The sequence below is a fragment of the Hetaerina americana genome, unplaced genomic scaffold (genome assembly GCF_022747635.1).
Source record: "Hetaerina americana unplaced genomic scaffold, ioHetAmer1.1.p SCAF_5, whole genome shotgun sequence".
Lineage (NCBI taxonomy): Eukaryota > Metazoa > Arthropoda > Insecta > Odonata > Calopterygidae > Hetaerina > Hetaerina americana.
In genome coordinates this window covers 80,588,672-80,611,315 of record NW_027287095.1, presented here as the reverse complement: position 1 = coordinate 80,611,315, position 22,644 = coordinate 80,588,672, and the positions used below count along the sequence as shown (strand labels likewise).

At 41.2% G+C, this 22,644-nt stretch overlaps 1 protein-coding gene across 1 annotated transcript in view; it reads right to left on the bottom strand.

Moving 5' to 3' along the window:
* Window positions 1–22,644, bottom strand: part of spdi (split discs) — a 442,952-nt gene that overhangs the window by 259,595 nt on the left and 160,713 nt on the right. The gene's annotated exons all lie outside the window — the stretch shown is intronic.

Below are 22,644 nucleotides of genomic sequence, written 5' to 3'. Positions count from 1 at the left end.
TCCACCCCATCCATGTCCACAAGGCCGCTTTTGTTTTAGAAATGATTCTAGCATGCACGTCGCCAGCAGAAAAAACATTACTACAAAATGTCCGGAGTGAATGGAGCTTTAAACGCCGACATTGACTTGTACTGTTGAAAAACAGATGCAAAGGGTTGCACCATACATTAATACGCATATTAACCTTAAGCGAAAGATCAAGTACGTATTTCATATGTTTTTTCAAAACACTGACAAATATGAGTAACATTTACAGTTTCATGAACACGTGACGACAGCGCATGACACCGAATATTTGAAGCTTCAGTTTTGGGAAGACGCTACAAGCAACGGACGATTACCCAAATATACCTGTACCATTCCATGAAATTAAATATAATTCACATTACGAAATCCCTTTACAGCGTTTAAGGTTTTAAAAACAAGATTCATATTCAATGACTCTTTTTAAACATATTTTCGTACTAGAGTTCATGTGGAAAAAAGTATTGCCCCAGTGACACTGAAATGTCCACCCTTCTGAGGCGATTTGGAAAAAGAGAGTTGGTTAATAGACCCACCGAGCGGGAATCCGCTCGGAGGGCAGTTTTCTTTGTTCGTCTTCGAGAGTTTTAGCAAGAAGTCAGTGAAGAATCGTTCTTGAAGGGGGCGACGTCTCTCATATTTATGCATGATGTGTGTTCCCTCCACTCAGGGGCACGTTGAGCAACGGTGGGCACCGAGAGACATCACCACCTAATGGGCAACACCCATTTTGCTGGAATTTACGATAGCTCCTCAATAGGTTTTTGCCTCAAATGGGCAGTGCGCTGGCATTGCTTCGGCTTTCTAGTTATTCTAAAATGGGCTCCTCAAGACACCCTGCTCGCGGGCAACTAGAGATCCGCCCATTCCCACGTGGGCCTTGTTCACACCTAATTCGAAGGCGCGAAAGAGAGTTCTCCTCCCTTCATCAAGCAGCTCGCCGACCCAAGTTTGAAGAATCACAAGAAAAAAAAAAACGATGAAAAAAATACTAAGGAATTATAATCTTTCACTTCGGGCGCAGCCAGTCATCAACGGGCTGCCTAAAATATTTAAAAAGGCATAAGATCCATGTGAAAATTACCGTAGTGTATTAGACATTCAATATCCCCATGTTCTGGTCTTCAGGGAATTAAGTAATTAGTTCGTGCGGTAATGGCACAAAGCAATTTCGGCTAGAAGCGGTATCATTTTAGCCGAAATTAATAAAACCACCAGCAGAACCTCACAAAATTATTTAGGGCCGTCTGCTGACATCCATTTTAATTAAACAAATTTTAATAGGTACACTTGTAGATGTGAGTTAAACGTAGCAATTGAATAGTGGGAGTCATGGAGTTGGTCAGAAACGTTCTGGGGAGATTGATTTGTTCGAAATTCCATCATTATTCCAATTAACTACTTAAAAATTGATTTACGCTCATTTTAATCTTTATAAATTAACATATATTATGTTGGATTTTCAGAAAGGACCGACACCATGAATCCATGATCGCTCTTTCCATTCATCTTCCTCTAGGATGTATTCGTCGAGCATGCTTCCCGTTAATGTTAAACGAGTTTAAGGCGAAAATATTGCGAGGCAATTCCTGAATATGAATGAATAACTTCTGACACATGACAAAGTTTTACACCAGAGGCATGATTGGCTCTCGATTTATCTCCCTTTGCAAGCGTTATGATGCACGCGGACCCACACGTTAGTTCAAGATTGTTGATTCATGAGATATTATATGTAGATCTTCCACGTGTTCCAATGACATAGCACGTTTCAGCATTCACCATTAGTAGCATGTTAGTAACATGGCATGATGATGATGGAACTTAGATTATGATAATAACCCAAAGCAGTCGACACATGCGTAAATAATTAATTCTTGAATCAATTACCCCTACCTGGAAACACGGATTCTAACCTTAGTTTGTACAATCCGATTTTAATTCTTTTTTTCTTTATTTTCTTCTTGCAGAACTACTATTACAGTACTGGGAAACGTTGGCTTTAATGAGCACAACAAGAGAAATATGTCGAGCGTAAAATTACTTAAATTCATCCGGAAATCATCTACACCAACGAGGGGGATGATGACGCAATATGCCTCGCACACGAGATGTTTAGAAGTAAAACTTCTCCAAAAACTAATTTCCTCAAGGGCATTCCCAACACTCATCAATATAATGAAAAGTAAAAAACTGTTTGCAAGACTATCCTAGAATGTCAAAACGACTTCAATTAACAGACAGTAATTTTTCAATGATACTCTCCTTTTATAAAATACAAAAACAACTTTTCCACTAGCAATTATGATGCCTTCGCCAGCGTCCATATGTTTATTCCCCAAATGTACATTTTTTTAAATTAGCATGGGACTGATGTGATACATTTTCTAATGTCATTACGCAAAACTATGAGCAAAATTTAAGTACCACGGTACGAAGGGCATAACTCATAGCACACGGAATGTTTAAAAATAATTATGCCATAGGTACCCAGGTAGGACCTTAACTGCCGTTCGGGATGCGTATGATAGAGAAACTCCGATAAAACATCTATATTTGAACAAAAATTGATACTCTCCTACAGGTTTATTTAAGGGGCAAGTCGCTTTTCACCAAACTGTTGCATACTGTGGCTGTCGCACTAATATTAATCATGTGTTCGCACGCAGTAGTATGTTTTAGCAACAAAATATTATACATTTTAGCAACCTAATAGTTATTAGAACGTATTACTACTATTGTTAAACTTTATTCTTCACAGCAAATAAAAACCTAAAAGAAGGTAAAAAATATTTTCCGGCGTATATAATATTGGCATTCGATTCGACACCTCACTATCGACACTAATGAATCAATTTATCAAATTAAGATATCGAAATACTGATGTAGCTGTGTCGATAATTCCGATTCAGTTTTCCATTCCTACCGCTTATAGAAAACAACAACGGAAAGGCAGGTAACACTGCATCTTCAAGTTTTTCATAGCATTAGTATACGATTACTATTGCTCTAAGCTTAGAATAAATATTTCCATTTTCGACGAAGGAGAAAACTTTGTTCGCGTCGTAAGTAATTTGCCATGGCAAAAACCTTTTGCAAATCTTGAAAACATTCGTTTTGGCAGACTCAAAATTCTTAGTTCCGCAGTATTTTGTTGAGAGAACGAAAACAAAGGACCACTCGGACACACGGGCATCAAAACAAACGTGTTTTTCTAAGAAGACTCAAGAAGAATCAATAGTTTCTTTTAGTTAGATCACACTCTCACAGTAACTTCTATGCCACCAGATTCCAAAAGTGAGTACAGACGACTCAATGCTCGTTTCTCTACGAGGGTAATTTATTTGTGGAGCCTGGAACGAGTGCTCGGCACGGGAAGGAAAAAAAAGAATGTTCATTTGGAGCTTTTCTTTGAGAAGGAATACGTTCAAGCCTCAAACGCTTCTCGCTTAACGAATAGTGTTACGAACTGACGTCATTCTATGACGAAATTTCTTCTCCAGGGTATCACGAAAGAATCAAGACTCGCGCCCCAAATCTCCCCTTGACAGCGCACCACACCCCCGACCCACCCCCACCTCCAAACATGCCCAACCCGTTGCCACGTTTGGTCCAACCCCATGCACCCATGAATGGAAAGCAAACTGTTAGACCTACGGCGGGTGAGCATATACTTCGAAGGTAAACATTCTTCTCGTTCGCTTTCCATGAGGGACGGGAGGCGGTGCAAAGAATGAGTGGGGCCCAAGAAGGTGACGTTTGGCAAAATATTTTGACGGAAATTCAGGGTAACCTTCATAACGACCGTGCTGCACGATGTTATTCCCCGGGCTATGCAAACTTGTTCATGTGCCTCCCACACGGGAACTGGAGATCAAGCGAGCATCGCAGGGCGACCAGACGTTTATCTCCATTCACCTTGAGAGATGTTGTTGAGATCTCCAACCGGGATCACCCCTCGCCCACCCACGCATACGCCGCCATGAGCCCACACACCTGATCCCTAACACTCTCTCTGTGCTACCCCTCGCCTCGACTGACCTCCACCACCCCCCACGTCATCCCCCTCCCATCGCCTCGAGGTTTCCCTCCCATGGGTGCAAAGAGGTCTTGACATTTTCCACACCTCCAGGAGAACTCGCCTTTCTCCCGAGAAAACCGAACCCCCGTTAAGAATTCCCATCGCATTCCTCCCGACGGAGACTCCCTTCTCTTCATTCCTACCCGCACACTCCCTTAATTACGACCTTCTGCGGACGTCAGACTTGCGCTTTACCTAAATTGGCCAACGATTCGAGTAAGCCTGCTCGTGTAATTGTTTCACCATCGTAATTTGACAGCTTCCCCCTAGCTTAACTTCAGGGGGCACATACTGCTTCGAGCGCCTATGACCTAAACTATAATTTTAAGCCTGATAGTATCACAGAGGTATGCGATTAATCGTCGAGATCTGACATAACAAAACATATCGTGCCTACAAGTTGCAACATATCGCGGAGGATACGCCCCAACGTAACATAAAATGTATCTCCAGGGAATTAACTTATAAATACAATTCATTTGGTGGTTTAGCAGCAGTAGTACCTTAGCAGCAGTAGTACTTTAACAGCATTCGATTAGATTTGTCATTCGTAGGAAATTACTGTTCAAATGATGCGCACTCCTTTCTTCTTTCCCCGTCTTTTGAATAGAAAACAAGTGATTAAAATCTTACTGGGAATGTTTACCGCAACGAAGTAGTTACAACTGACTGAAAGGTATAATATGCGGGCGATCTATTCAAAAACCACTGCCTAACTAATTTACCAGCAATAAAAAAACTGAACGTGAATAATAACACCTTATAACCCACATTACCCTTAACTACAGGTTAGCGAAGGATATCAATCCTCAAAGAAGGAAAAAATCTCGTAAGAACAACAATATATTTTTTATTGATTTAAAGCCCTCGAGAAAAATGACGTAACGACTCTTAAATCATATTAAATTGATAAAGGTTCAAAAAGGGAGCGAACATTCTATTTTCGCACCAACGAGAAGAAAACGATAGAATCCTGCGACGCGATGAGGTGAAAACCTCGCTGAAACCGGCCGTGGTGATTATTTATTGCACAGATAATCCTCGCCGAATGCGTATTTTTTTAATGGATAAAAATTAATGGACGTCAGAAAAGCTACGTCGACAAAATAAGGAGGAAAACGAGCCGGCGTGCTCGAGTGAGCGAGGGAAATGTAATTATGCGCCGTTCATTTCTGTAACGAAGAATACAGACAAGCAGTTAAAACGCGGCGCATTCGATGATGCTTTAACGGCGGCATTAAAAATTGCATCACCCACGCCTTGGAAAACGCATTGATACACTTATCCCAAGTTCATGGGAGGCGGCAACGAAAAGAAAGAGAGAGAGGGTAATGGGACAAGGAAGCATAGTTAGGGCAATATGTGGGGGAGGAGGGGGAGTGTCCTCAAAGTTGGCACCCGAGGCGAGTGTGGGTGTCAGGCAGTGCGGCACGCCAGTCACTCCTTCCCCGTGAAGTCGCCCCCTACGGAGAACGGAGGCGCAGCACGGCGGGTCGTTACATCACGCGTAACACTCTGCTCACGGCTGGGAAGTGAGTGAGGCCATGGGGAAGGCACTCAGCGGCAGTCATCAATCAAAGCCGATACCCACTCTGAAGTTGAAGAAAGTTGATTCTTTCACGCCGGGGAACACAACGCGTTGATTGCGGACGGTGAAGGGAACGCATCTGACAATCGATGGGATACAAAAGATCACTGGTCTCTTACCTGCCCTTGATTCGCTCTCTGAGCCACTCGAGGACCTTTCGACCTCTTCACCCATTCCGCTCTACGAAGTGATCGCTACACCTCAGAGTCCCACTAAAAACTCGGAGATTCCGGTGTCTTCTGGATTGCTTTACACGTAAGAACCCAATGTAATAACCGTAGAGACACCAAAGGTAAAGAAAATTGTCAAGGCTCTCATAAGAGAAACAAACGAATATTCGGAATCATCATTCCAAGCTGCATCACCATTAATCTAATTTGAATGGCCAAAGTTTAAACATACTATACAGCCTTCTTTCGAGCCTTGGACTCACATTTTAACTACACTGATATTTTAAACTGCGACTTGAGATTTACACAGAAATTATTAGAGCTAACGATAATATCTAGGAAATAATAAACGGAATCTTTTTCTTTCACCCAAATGATTGAATGAGTACGACCAACAAAACTAACTTCGCTAAACTTAAAGACCGGGAAATGTGCCCGCCATGACCTTTCACATCCTCAAGAAAGCATTATCCTGGCACCGTACAAGCTTTGAGTTTATATACCAACGTGGCGCATGGTCGTTTCCATTGTCTAAGTAGAAAGGGTAAAAGAGCCGTGTATAAAGGGACAAAGAAAAAGGGTAATGCCATCAAAGGTCAATTTCTTTCATGATACCATAAGAGAGGGACTCGCCTGGTACAAATTAATTTGCTCCTGATGTGAGAACTCCCGAAGTATACAGATTAAATATGTCTCTAAAGAAAAAGCCTACGATATAACTTACGCTAAATAATTCTACCAGTTGAATGAAAAATCTGTTTCATTCCTACAAATAAACGTTAAAAAGATTTTATTTGACTAATAAATGAAGGTCTGGTATGAACTGGTGTCCGAGCATATGGTGTGACTACGAAAAGCAGAGGTTGATTGACACGCTATTATTGTTAAGTTACCAGTAGAACTAATTAAAGAGGACTTCCTGATAGTACTCACTAATAGGAATCAACAGCAGTTGCTACTAAGTACACAAAGGGAAATCTTCTCGTGTAGTGATGATCTCAAGCTTCTGGGCGATAAGAACAAGGGTTTACTTCATGATGTATGCTTAATATTTCTTAGCCAACTACTCGCCTAATTACGACATCCATCATGTCCCGTTTTTTTGGCGACACTTCGCAAGTACAAGAACACGAGTGGAACTAAGTGGAATCATAACGCGTAATTGCATAAAAAATAATGATAATGCACTTTAAAATGTTAGGAAATATATAATTACAACGTACCCAATAGATGCATACGGTAGAGTAATTACTACCGAAATGGCTTTCTAGAATGCAATATTAAGACATTACCCGGACAAGATGCCAATTACCTCACTCTCAATAGCCGCAGATAATTTTCAAACAGACACATACATAACACCACTTCTTTCTGTCATCGAGATTGCTAATAATTTCCAGGTAGGACATATGATGTTAATCTTTCTACACTGCGATCTATCTCCCCATTTAACAACCTTAGTCGTATTTTATCTGTTGCCAAAGATCTCTGCAAACTGGATCATAGAAAACCTTCACTAAACGGAGCGGGGATTGGATTAACACACCAGGGATAATAGCGTGAGAGTTGGGAGACACCGTCAATTAAGTGGAAATGTATCATGTATTAAATATGCTTTTTTAAAATACAAAAAAATACATTTTTTCATACAAGCTCTATGGTATTTAGGCATGGACAATAACGGCGGCAGAAAAGAGTGCATTCGAAAGAGAGGAAATGTGGTGCTACATGAGAATTAGGATAATCCAATTGACAGCACGAGTAACCAACGAAGAGGTTCAAACGAGGGTTGAATAATAAAAAAGTTTAATGACAAATTAAAACATGAAGGGGTATATTGGTTATATTATGAGGCATGATTAGTTGATGAAGAGTGGTTGAGCGGAAAAAAACGCGAAGACGCACAGAAGAAGACCCTGGTTGAGATACACGAAACCATTAACGACGGTTGTTCAAGATAAGAACTATGAAAGCGAAAGGAGGTTAACCGATGGAATAGTTGAGGGAACAGCAATGTCAAACAAACCTTAGAATTATACGGATGACCAGTGATGTTGCTGAAACATTTGACCGTAAATGTGGAGATTTCGATTCTGAGAATCTACACAAAATTCTACATAGACCAAGGGTACAATAAATAAAGGTACTTGACCAGTTTTAACATATTTTAGTCGATGAGCCACTAGAAATAAAGGAAAAATATGAAAACGGGACGGAGGAAGACAACAAAGCAGTGCTTACGTTGGACTGGTGGCGAGAGAAAATGTGTAAGAAGAAATAAAAACATGGAGATGATAATGAAAAACGGGTAAACGGGCATGGTAAACGAAGGAGAGTGAATATAAAAAATTACGGAATGATGGGAAAGGAGCATTTTGCGTAGAGTGCTGAGGAGAGAAACAAATATTGCCTTAAATTTTCTCAGCCCTCTTACGCCATCTTAAATTTCAATATCGTCTCTTATCTCTGTGTGCCGAGCACCAAAATGGGGAATCTCACAATTACACGGCTCCACTTCTCCACACACGGAACAACGCAAACAGTTTTATTCGACAGCCAGAGCATGGATGCAAAATAGCTTTAGTAGCCTTAGGGACATAAAAAGAAGAATTGCGTCGAGTAAAAAAGCTTTCACAAGGATGAGGGAATCGACGACAGGGAAGTTGAATACGGACATTAGGAAAGGATTAGAGAAAACTCTGATATGTGCAGAGCGTAGTTCTGCGCGTCGCGGAAGCATGATCTTAGCAGCAAGACGACCAGCGTGGACCGGAGGCTTTTGAGATGCCAGTGTGGAGAGGAATGGAAGGGGCAAGATGGATGAAAGAAAGGACAAACCAAGAAGCACTAGAAATGGTGGAGGAGGAGAGAGTATTGTAGGGAGAAATCCAAAGGAGGCAGGAAAGATGGACGCAGAGCATTTTGATTGGCGATGGGGGATGTTGAAGACTGTGACAGAGGGGAGAACATTAGCCAGGAGGGGAAGGGGCAGGAAAAGGATGGGCATTTTGGGAGGAATGAAGGATGAGGAATTGAAAAGGGGTTTATTTTAGTGTCCGGTAGTGTTTTCTCAGAAGAGGCTAGGAAATGTATCAGCGCTCAGTCTTGTGTCCACCCAAAACCTATCTTAAACTGTTCACCACATACTACTAATAATAAAATATCCAAAAGAGAAGAAATTCGTGGGTGGACTGGAGAGGAAATACGATGATTAAACTCGTATTAAAGGGTCGCTCTCCTTGATCGCCGGGGGAACATCCCGTAACGTCGATGACAGAAATGTGACGGTTCAGGGTGTGCTATGTCTTCGCAGTGGTCCATTGCATAAAGTATTCATGGGGCTCGGAGGGAGGGGATAGATAAGATCGGTCGAAGATTCCGGGCCGGCATGCGCACACACCTCCCCCTTCCCTTTTTCAGATAAGAGAAAACGCCCAAGGTCGAGAAGTGTCAACAAGTCGGCAGAACACCGGGCTGTCCATAACCTGGGGCAAGGAAGAAGGACGGAAGGCTGAAAGGGCGGGAGGGGGGGAGGGAGAAAGAGAGAGAGAGGGAGGGAGGGAGTGAATATGGGGCAAGAGACGACGCGGGGTTGGTCTGGCGGGAGAGAATCGCTCGATAACCGCGTCGACTGCTGCGGATGAGCCCGAGGAGACCGGGGAGGGGTGGGAAGACATGGGGAGGGATGTGATAAGACGAGGGTGGGGGTGGGTGGGTGTGGTGTCTAGCCGGGGTCCTGGGCCGAAACTATCTCGGCCTCCAGGACCGCTTTCCCTCGAATCGATAGGATGCCCCTCGCTCCTTTTCCACTCGTTGCAACCCTGAGTTACGACCGAATACATATTTCACCCTAAGGATTTGCATCACTGAACTTCGATTCTCGCCATCGACGGTCACCTCCATGTTTTATATCAATATTAAATAAGTAATATTAGGCGAAAATCAATCACTAACTCAGGAATATTCCAAATGCTATTTATCGAAATTTACTTCGTAAAGAAATGAAAAATATTATCCTCCAAGCAGATATTTTTATAGGCATACGTATAGCTGTCTTAATACCCCTTAAAACGCTAACACGAGCAACCATAATAATAAGCTAAACAAGAACAAATTTAGTTTTCTTAATATTATGGATTCTATAATAAATTGACCATATTACTCTTGCTCTCAGGTCATTAAAAGCCTTTATACATTGTAAATTTTTGGAGATAAGCGTGAGTTCACTACATGTATGTCTGCTAATAAACGCTTCCTAAGGAGGGAAATTGTCAAAATTTTCGATCATTTTAATCTAGATTGATGAACAATTGGGATTCCAGCGGGACAAATATGCACGAGTATGTTTTACTATTTTGAGCCAAAAGGGTATAAAAGAAATTGAAGCCAATCCCAAGCAATCTAACAGAGAAAAATGAAGGCAACATAAAATTTTATCAAATTTTCTCCGCACATTAAATTTTTCCAAATAGGTACTTAGTCTATAATTCAGTGCGATATGATATTAGTAGCTGTTCTCAATCAAAGATAGTAAATATAAGGATAATATGCACTCCTTGCAATGTTGCATACAACCGCTGACGTATTCGAGCAAATGAAATACGTAGAGAAATGTAATTATCGTTACGGCATTATATCTGATTCCACCCATACTCATTTTTCTTGGAACGACCAACTATTCTCAACATTACGATGTAACATCAACTGTAATGAATACACTACGACTTTTGCAAGTACATTTTTTAGAAACTAAAACCCTCATGCTTTTCAGTGTGAATATTAGATTCAAGGTGCAGTTCTATCCTCAAAATTGCTCATCTGGTGGACACGACCTAACCATGAATACGTAAATCAACATTGTCGAAGAGAGAAGAACTTGTACACAGAGATTCATTTTTGTTGGGTGTTTTCCTATTATATTTTGTTTCTGTTCCCCGACCAGAGAAGACTACAAGTTCTTGTAATACAGTAGATGTGGTGGGCAGTCTATCGCGGGGAATAGTGATCGGAAAGAGACGTTAGGTGAGTGTTCGAACTGACCGCACAAAACGCTGTAATGTGGACGGTGATTGAGTGGAAGTTTTATTTTTTCTTTAAAAATTGCTTTCTCCATATTGTTTTAAAAGTCAACGTGCAATCTGTGCAAACCCACTCCGATCTGGGAGTCATTTTTGATCGTAGACTCACGTTTGGCAACCATATTATAAAAATTTACTAAAATGCAACGGCCGTGGTCGGCATCCTTCACCGGCTTACGAACATAGCGACCTTCTAGCTCTTCCACTGTTACCTCCCCGTCGTAAAATATTGCTTTTCCATTTGGTTCACCGCCTGCCCCACGGCACCGAAACTCCTCAACCATCTCCATCAGTTTCTTTCTTGCTGTTGTCCTTCACCATAACCATTCTCTCAGAAATTTATCCCGAAAATAAGTTCTTTCCACCATAGGAATTCGTGACCTACATCACCGCCGCACGATAGCCGACTTGAAGTTATTACATTATATTTTAAATAGTTCTTTCCTAAATAATGACCTTATATCATTCGTTTCAATCCGTGTCTCCCTCATTTCCCCCGTAAAACCAACCCTGCACACGTCCCGACATTCCACCACTCCATATCTCAACATTCCCTCCTTTATGAAATCCCTTCGGCATTAAATTCCCTTGTAGAACAAAATTCCTCACTCGACCCTTTCTTCTGAAATCCCTCCTTCAACGCCGTTGTGATATATAGTAAACTACCCCCGTAAATATTTTGGTTCACTTTGTTTTTGTTTCTTTATGTTTTTATTCATGCATCATATCAGCCAATACAAAAGACCTCGGTACTGTTTCTACTGCTATGATAAATACATATACACGTTATAGCTATCCAGCTAGCCGAGGCAGGGCAGTTACAATCTTGAGGGTCCAAAAATTCTAATTCACCATTCCGAGTGGAATCAGAATTTGGTTTCGCACCTCCCTCGTGTTTTGCATGGCAGAACGCTCCCCCCATCTGGAGAGGGCCGCACTGTAATCAGCCGGCGTGCCGTAGGTCGCTGACCCTAAGTCGACGGCGGGTTACAAATATATTCCCTGCGCGTAGGAGTCAATATCCGGGCAGGACACAGCCCTAAACCTAGGGAGATGTGATAATACTATTCTATAACACTAAATTTGGAATAGGTTAAAGAAAAACAATTTAGGAGCACTCGTCCGGAAAGAAAGAGGTCCAGGGTGGGATTCTGGGCATGTCAAATTTTTTCCGTGGAAATGTACCTCTCCTTTGCATTCGTTCAATGTCTCAAACTGTGTTCCTAAATATATATATATATATATATATATATATATATATATATATATATATATACTATATATATATAACACAAGACTCAGTTTTACATGAAGAAGGCCGAAATCTCAAAAAATCTACAATGTGAGTGAGTGTCCTGTTTTATTTTGTGTTCTATTGTGCCGTTGTATTGCTCTCGTGATTGCTTCAATATCATCGATATATGTGTGTGTGTATGTATGTATATATATATATATATATATATATATATATATATATATATATATATATATATATATATACATACACACACACATACATATACATTCAAACATACATACACATATACACACACATATACGTCGACAAAAAGCAAAGATTTAGTCCACATCGGCACAAAAGATACTGGGCACTTGTACCAAAAAATGCTTAAATGCTTAATATACGAGGGTCATCCGGAAAGTAGTACCCGTTCGTGAAAAAAAGACACAAAAGTAAATATTAACAAACATAAAAAATTTTATTTGAAAGAGGATACTTTAAACTACTTCTCAACATAATCTCCAAGCAAATTAAGGCATTTGTCATAACGTGTGACAAGTTTCTGTATTCCTGCTGCATAGTCCTTCGCCGCCAGCTCATTGAGATACAGGGTCACTCCTTCTTTAAGTTCTTCATCGCTGTCAAATCTTTTTCCTGCCAAAAAGTCTTTAAGCTTTGTAAAGAGATGAAAATCTGAAGGGGCCAAGTCCGGGCTATACGGTGGATGGCCGATCGTTCCTCACGAATTCGTCAACTGAGCTCACCAGTTGGTCTGTAATGACAGACGGTCTCTCCGAACGCTCATCGTCGTGTGTGTTCCCCCTCCCCATGTTGAAGTTGCGACACCACCGCCGAACAGACGACTCGTCCATTACATTGTCTCCATACACCTCCTTTAATTGGCGATGAACATCACATGGGCGAACGTTTCTTGCATTGAGGAATTTAATCACTGCCCTCACTTCACAACTGGCGGCGTTCTCAATTTTTTTAAACATTGTAAGCAATCACAGAAACAACACAGGCAATGCTAGCGTCACGCAACTTGGCTCAGAGAAGGCAGACAAGCCACTGAAGCTATCTGACCTCGTCCAGCGGCTACTCGCGTCGTCAGCACTTCATGCGGCACGAACGGGTACTACTTTCCGGATGACCCTCGTAATAATAATAATAGAAGAGTGAATTAAACATGATGAAATTACACATAAAGTAATTTCCATGTCACTGAAGGTTTTCAGTTTATAATACAAACGGTAAACTCTCATCAATATATACTATAAGGTGCATCATTATGGAAACAATTTGTCTTTTAAATACCTCGTCGAAATAGGTTTTTATTTAGTAATAAACCAGTGTAACCACACAGTTGGAAGGAACATTCTGTTTTTCAATAGAGCATTTTTTTCAAGGAATTTCCCCGAGAATATTCACAGCTACACGCGGTATATTTTTTTCGTACTAACAGGGTGATTGTGCCAACATAGGTAATACTTATGAGGGTTAATAGCTCTCGAAAATCAAGTTCTCAAACTAATAGCTTCAATGATTTCAACAATTCTCACGAATTGGAGACATTCTTCCGGATATAACACTGGATCCCTTAACGATAGCACAATGGAAACTTTGACACATCCTCTTGTTCCACCAAAGTCTTGCCGACCCCGGTGGCGGCGGGGTAACGTCCTCGTCTGCCATTCCATGGGTCGCGGGTTCGATTCCCGCCTGGGTTAGTTTCCCTCCATCTAGGGCTTGGGTGTTTGTAAATTTGACCATTGTTATCGTTGTTAATAGTTCGATGTAAAGGCCAAAATGTGCTGTTTTCGGACTAATACTGAATAAATAAAATAAGACTCAGAGGAAGTAAGGCTATAAAAAAAATTACAGCACAACACTTAATGCGGACGAATTACAAAATTATTGAGAAAATGTTACACGAGTAACCCAGTTTCCAGCTGCCCCTGAGATTTTCCGAATGTTAACGGAGAGATAAACAAATTCCCATGGGTAAAATGCACAAATTAAGGGATATGTTTCGCGTGTGAGTCTGTAATTTCTCGTTATGTTGCTTTAGATTAAAGAGTTATCTTCAGACAAGGGTACGATTGCTCTTAGCGCCTCCCTTTGCGTATTTAACCGTGCCAGAGAACTTTAGCATCCATTATCTCCGGATATATGACACATGTAAACTGTCCAACAGGATTTAATCTTTAACCAGATAAGTCAATCTCTATAAAAAACCGGATCTACGAAATACGTCAAACGTTGAGAAATATTGCTTGAATTTTAACGCAAAAAACGACGGAGGAAAGCCAAGCAGGAGGAGGAATACCGACCAGGGATTTGCTCCCGTGCTCCGCGTTAGGCGAATTCCCAAAGAAGCGTATTAATCGTCCCTCATTAAACTCTTTGAAGCAGTGGAGTAGTAGGAGTTACTGCGAGAGACGATCGTTAGCTGAAGTCATTTGAGCCGCCACGGACAAGTGGATAACTGGACTAAGTACGGATTTATGAAGTGGAGGAAGAGCGGCGAGAATACCAGCGTCGCCATTCGCCTAAACTACGAGTTCCAAGGGCCTTACGCCTGAACGCCCCTGAACTCACTGCACTTGTCCCCTCCACACGGCGTCTGGGAACCGTCTAAACGACCCGCAAGCGCGAGGATTTTTAAAGAGACAACATAAATAATGAAGAGCGATACTAATGGAAGGAAGAGCGGCACGAAGGAAACTGGAATGCTCACCCACCACTAGGGGGGCTCACAACTTCGACACCCTCTCGCGCGCACACAACGAGAGCACCCAAGCGACAATCGCATCCCATTCCATTAGTTACGGATCCGCGGCCGTGCTAACAGGGCAGTTAGGGCCAGGGGGGAGGGGGGGAGGCCGAGAGGAGGAAGCGTTTGGCGGAGAGGGTGATGCAGGTGGGCGTGGGGAGGGAAGGCAAGGGGGGGAGATACGCAATCCGCGGAATTGGAGCGAGATAAAAGCGCGAGGAACAAAACGTCGACTTCGACGGTCGGGTTTTATGTTTACACGGGTTTAATTGCAGCCCCATCCAGTCAGTCAGTCGTCGGTCTCCTTTCTCCGGCCGGAGAAACAATTCAACTCACGCCCACTCCCTAATCCCACTTCCACCCACCACGTCTCCTCCCTCCCCCCTCTCAGTCATCCATCCAGGCGAATTCCTTCGCAGCGATCGACACACATATACACACCGATACGCCCATTCTAGCGATGAATGAGGCAGCTGGGCCGATTTCTGAATGTGTTTTATGAATTTAATTTCACTGAAGTTTGGCATATATGTAACCCAAAGTTTTTCAGATGGATAGCAGACAAGAAATGTGCATTAAAATGTTAGGTTGCTGGTAATCCAATGCTTTATTGAGGGTGATCTACGTGAATGCTTCACATCAATGGGAACATATTTCATTTTAAATTATTGCTTATTACCGATATTCAATTTCTATTGACAGTAAACTCGTTAAAGAGTACTCTTACATTGGTTTCAAAATACTGGTGGCTTCAAAGGAGGCTTGGCAGATTTGAATAAACCCAAAGGTTTAGAAGTAATTTAATCTTCATACGTGTATTAGATTTACACTAGCGAATTTTATATTAACTTATGTATACAATGTTCAAATAGGCTTACATATATCTTACGTTGAAAATACAAATTATTAAGACAAACTATCAACCACCTTGTGTAACCGTGCTAAACTCGTTGAGTGTTACGACCACTTACAGAACTATCCTCTCCTGTTCCCGACCACATACACGTAGTTCTCCCTCCTCCATGACCTTCCTTTAAAAGTAATTCAGGTGCCACGTCCACATTGTCCCGGTATCTCAAATCTAAAAGCCAATTTTCAACTCTCCTAAAAATAATTGAAAACATAATGCATATAAAATGCTTTAAACCAAATATCTTTTTGAAATCTTGACGCCGCACGTGTTGGGACAAGGTTCTTGCCAAGAAAAAGAATTACGTGCGGCGATCAGGGCGAATGAGTAACTGACTTGAGAAAAAGGGACAGTAAAACCTCAAAAATATCAGTTTCCACCATCCTTTTCCTTGATTTACTCACGGAAAAACTCGGTTTTCCATTCCACTTCAGTGCGTCAAGACGTTTACGTCCATTTACTAGGGCGAAATATCTCCAAATTCATTTCTCTGAATGCGCACGCGCCCTGTTCCTCGGGACATTTTCTATACACCATATTAACTAGACATGCCTAAAGGACGAGGATTCATTGTTAAGTGGAGCGCTGCTATGAGGCCGCGTAACAATTCCAGGATGCATACGTACCTGCAGGAATATTAAACGAAAAAAACGAAAAAGAAACCAACATTTCGATTTATTTTTTTTTCCTTGGGACTGAAACCCATCTCAGGAACCAATAAAATTTCTCCCTGAAACCCAAACGCATTGGTGGAACAAATATATGTTTCTCGACCCCGAATGCGCATACGAAACTCTTCGCCAGATAAAGAAACGCCTAACTAAATCAGATAAATTCTGTGCTCAACACTGAATGGACGTCAAATATAACAGTTTTAAAATCGTCTCAATCAGATTTCCTCAACGGCACTGGATTTAAAGGCTATAGAGGATGAATAGTCGGGAAGGTTACATGGATAATGGAGGATGGCTATAAGTCTCGGCCTTGGGTACCAGAGACGATGAAGTACAGCAGTTGCTGCAGCCAAACCAATCTATTCGGCTAGCAAGATAAACGTTACAACTGTTTCAGTGCTTGCTTCTTATAAATCAGAACTCTTGGATAAAACACTTTGGTTTCCGATCGGTTACATGTTTTCGACGTTAAAACTTTGATAAAACATGTTTAAAAGATATTTTTCAGTTTCAGAGCAAAACCTGAGACTCGTTCGGCTACCCTTAGAACCTCTCTATCTCAACGATCAAATTAAGGCTTAACAATTAAGCGAACCAGATGTTGATTTATGAAAAAACTCGATATTTACTGATAACTAGAAAACTAGATCATTGATATTCCAAAGTGGTGGACTTAAATGCAAGAATGTTAACGGCGATACAATGGACAAAATTGAATGCAGAATAAAATTGGCCAAACTTAGGATAACAAAGGGCGTATTAGATCCTGAATGGCATGCTTTGGGTTCCTCTCCTCTTCAATTAATTCACACATATTACATATACAGATAAGAAAAGCATGGAAATTAATGTGTCGAGGTTCTACTCCGTTTTGGCGATGGAAGAACACAACGAACGCATACCTTAAAAAGGCTTTGTTCAGACTATCGAAATGCTCTCAGCGCTTATGAATTTCTGAGAGATCTTAAATATCGGCAGTATCCTTTGCCGCCGAAGTCCCATGTCTATGCTGAAGAGTATATTTACGTAAATATGCAAATATAAAAGACGTAAATTATTATCTGGATTTTACCTTTCTCGAACCTCTGCATTGCAAAAATAACAATAATTTCCAAGATCATTCATCGCAAGACAATAGAGTCGATGTAATTCGTTTAAAAATTGATAGTAAGAATTGCAACCACCACGTGTACCAATATTATATTCTATCGACCAACATACGGTTGTAAAACGGCCAGCTTTTCAAGCATGGTTTCGACATCTCGTGTTATTATTTTGGTAACACATAGGAACCGACAAGGGTGGCCGGAACAATGGTGGGTCAATTCTGAATTTACAGCGTTTTTTATTCCACTATCACGGAGATTTTATATGCTCACAAATTTACACAGGTATATATCCTTTCGTGACAAATTTTCTCGAAATGAGTACCTTTCTTCTGCATTTTCTTCAACTCCTGAATCAGTGTTTTTCCGGACGAGTTCCAAAATGCTGACAAAGGATCAACTGAGACGTTCTTTGCGGACGGGCTCCATCCAATGACCCCATCATTTCGAGTTCACTAAATTTACAACGCACCCCTCGAAAGGACGAACACACCGAAAAGGAAACCAAAGTGAATAGCGATTTCTTATGAATGAGTGTAACATCAATGAAGGTATAAGAATGATGGGAAGACAGGATGCAATCTGCTTTGACAAAGAGGGAACGATGGGAACACTGAAGACATTGGAAAGCCTAACGATTCACTCATCAACATGAAGAGCGTCCAGAAGCAAAAAGTGTTACGTCCCATCCTACAGTTCGCGAAATAAACCATAAACATTCGCCATGCGATACTAGTAACCCTGGAGGGTTACTAGTGTCGCATGGAGGGGATTATGATATGGCTGTCATGAGTCAGCAATCAGCCACCGCACCAACTAAGCCAAGACTCCCACCTCCTGACAATATTTGCTCGAAGGAATGTTAATTTGCAAATCCTTAGAACAAGCACATGCGGCTTCAGTGCTATGGGACCGCTTTTTCCCCCAAAATCTACTCCCGTGGATATATTTGCAAAGGGCCTCGAGGGGAATCGCTCCTCTTGGGACGAGCTCATGAGTCCAATCACGCGTTCAAACGCCGAGCATCTATCGGGACGCGAACGTCCGGAATCTGTGTCCGCAAACGAGTATGCACGGCGGAGAGGAGGGAGGGGACGCTTTTAAGTGGACGGATTCGGTTCGAGGGTGGAGCTGGCGGGTGGAGCGGGAGATATAACCGCCGCCGCGGGGGACACCCCTTCGGGTATTCTCCTTGCCCCCACCACCCCAACTCCCCCCGAATAAACTCCCCGACGGTGGACGAGGCGAGACACAGACACGCTACTTATCGAACCGGGAAGAGTCGATGGAGAGGGAACGCAATTTGCCGGGCCGGGGGCCACGGGCCGGCGGAATTAAGCCATCACGCGGAACGCAGTCGAAAAGAGGCCAATTTTCGGGCCGGGGATTCGACGTGATTAGACCTTGCGCGACTCCGGAACAATGGCGAGGGCAGTGGTTGTGGGGTCTTATTTCAATCGATAAACAGACGCACGCGTATAATATACATATAAATACGAGTAACCTCCCGAGGAGTCCACCCTCCTAAACACCTGATTTGCGGTCATCAGTTTCCAGTTCGGCACGTTCGGAGGAAAATAAATCGGCCGGGGATAAAAAAAAGAAACCTACCGGTTTGGAATTCACACTTTAAGGATTCAGTCGAGAGCGTAAAAATGACGGGAGAAGGGCTCCCCGTTCCCATTTCAGTCGGGAGTAATGAATAGGGCGAAATGAACGGATTGCACAAAAATATGACCCTCCCGCAACTTTCACAACGACGGACGGCTTCGCGACCTGCTCCGTGCGCCATATATTTGAAAAAAAATCATTTGCTCACGATAATGATCGCGTCCGATACGGCCCGCAGTTACCACTCCGCGTGGACCAAACGCTCCAGTGACTCGGGTTGCGACTGCGTGGAATGTTTTAAAAATATCCATCTCGAGAATACGGACAGGAACGCAAAAGGAATGCAATACGACGAAAGAGACCCTGTGCATAGTGATCTCGCCCTGATGGTGCGGACGGCGAAGAAGGTCGACGACTCGAACCGAGAGAAAATCCCAAAACAAATAAGAAATCATCGTGGCGGGCTATACACTCAGCGGAATTGAGCACGTATTCGAAGATCGTATTCACAAGGAAGTCGGCGGATAAAGTTTACTTCGTAGTATTTCGCTACCTAAGCAAAGAAACTTGACAACTCAAAAACTGAGGTTCTTGAGTTAGTGTGTGAAATCAATTAGGCACACGAATTAGGTGGAGCTCTCTCTCTCCCACTAAGCTAAAATGTGAATATTTGAATCTTCTATTTGAATAGAAATGGGAATCTTAAACAGAATTGATATATGTATTTGAGAGCAAAACGGAGGTTAATGTAATTCCGTTTCCTTCGTAATTATTCCATGCATAACATTTTGATTTGTAATAGCCTTGCATTACAGCCGGGACTTTTCTTGATCTAGCGTATTATAATAAATTATTTCCGGTCTAACGCCGTGAAAACATTTCGCATTGAAATAAAATTATTACTTTGAGGTTTTCCAAGCATAAATTTTAAATTCATTATTTAGGTCAACAAGTCACCCTCCAATGCATTGCCTCAAGAATGACAATGGATTATCGAAAATAAAAATATTCGCCAAGAATTACAAATTTCCTCGTTTTTATATTAATTAGAACTCATCATCTTTCAAGTTATCGTTAAGCACATATCAAAGCCCAGTATCTAACATCACCTTACGAACCAGAAGGTTGGGTGCTTTTTCCATTTGGCACCTGACCGAAGCAAATTTGGTGGAGCATAACTTTACCAACTAATAACTTTGGAGCGCTGACCTTCCGCGAATCGAAATAAAATCCCAATGCATTGTCATTTGCGATGAAATAAGGGTACCAAGAGTTTATACATAAAATGAAAACCAATCACGATACCTAAATAAGATTGCGCCCAATTACTCCTTTTTGACTGACCTGAATGCAACTCTATTAAAATGCAAAAATGCAAATTACGCGCGCCAATAAAATTCTCCTCGCGGCAGGCTTCGACTATCTGAGGAAACCGGAGCGTGAGAAACCTTCGACCCTCCGTCTGGTGTGGAAGATCTGTTTTGCTAAACGATAAACTGAAATGATAATTAAGGTCTTCATAATTGTAAATTATCATAGCAAGTAATGCTATCTCATGTCGTGTTATGCACGCATAGACATAAATTCAGACAAGTGAAGGGATGCTGGTAGGAAAATGAATGCTGTTTGTCGGAAAAATAAACCAGAAATGTCTCTTAAGTAACTTTGTTGTGAAAATCTTATAAGCTACTGTTAGTTCACTGACCCATAACCATTGGGTTGACCAGGACTATGATGTAATATTATACTAGGATACGAAAACCTGTTTTAGGTTATAAAAGCAGCCGCATAAAAATTCATAAATATACGAGGGAGCAACATAATAAATAGCATTTAAAATTACTATCCGGTCCATATTCCTTCGGCAATGAATAACGTATGCATCAACATCATCATCAAAAGACAATAAAAGGCGTTATATATTAAATGTTTCAATGCTATCCTTCGACTTGCACCACAAGGAACTTTCGTTATCATTTGTTGCTATTGGGCTCTCGATCTTTAAAAATCTTCAAGACCCGAAACCGACTGTTACCTCATTACGGTCCACATCTAACGGGAAAGTACGAATTAAAAACTCTTCCGAAGTATGAATAACTAAAATTTACTATGAATTCTTAGAGCCAAAACGTTGCAAAGAGTTCTAATCTACCGACAAAAAATTTAGCAAATCCCTATCGCCCACTCCTCCAATGGAAGCAATTAATTTATGGAGTCGGACCCAATTATTTTTAACAGCTTAATTATAAACAGCCCTGCTGAACTTTCGTGTCAAAAGCACAAGAGGCAACAAGTAATAATAGGCTTTTAGGTGCTTAGTTTTCTCCGGAATGCAATAGTTTGAAACAAGACTAATAAAAGAATTACAGAATCAATCATCTAAAGAAGTAGCATACAATTTGCCGGGAAATTGAGGCTTTAAAAAAATTAAACTCCCGATATAAAAACCCTTTAATTGAAGTTAACTACATAATTTTATTGGAAGAAACTGCTTTAAAGTGACCATTCGTGGATTATCAAAGCGATAGTATATTAATTGCAGTAATGAAATGAAACATTTAATATTTTACAACGTATAATTGCAAAGAAAAAATTGAAAAAATTTGTACGAGGGCATAACCTACATTTAAGGAAATTCTGTACTGTATTTACCGTTGCGTTTAGCGATTTTTCTTGATTGTAATTTGTATGCAATCAATGCACGTAATTTGGAACCCTTAGAATATAAATTCATACGACAGTACTGTTGAAGAACGAGTCCTGCCCATTTATGCGCGCTTTCGTTTCTTGGACTGATTAAGCGAGTAGGATGATAATTTCAATGCTTCCTTTTGATTTCCTCGGATTATATTTGAGTAAATCAAATTAAACAATGACATTTAAGAGGAACTCTTCAGATATTGTGCACCTTCATTTGCATCCAATTTTATCCAGACTTGGATTAGTAGACCTGGGAAGATACTACCGCTATTTATGGAAAAAAATACTTCGCGTTGAATAAAAAATTCTAGAAAATATTCACAGACAGAGAGACGTGTGAATAAATTCTAAACCTAAATGGAATAGTTACAGTATAATTTTTAAGGAATATATTTTCGTTAGTAATTACTTCTTGATGTTATCCAGAGGTTGTTCTAACTCGGTACAGAGGACAGCGGCTTGGAAATTGATGGTTGACGGAGGCGCCAACCGCACAGTTGGGAAACCATAGGCTTTACAAGTTTTGGTGGGGCGATGCACGTGCCAATCAAACTGTTGCCATACCAGAAATTCGACTGACCAATCCTACATAGGAAACTAAATAAGAAAATATAATTGAACATTTATTCGGAAAGTGATTCTAGTCCAGCAATTATTAAGTTAGGGCAAAAAAACTTAATCAAATA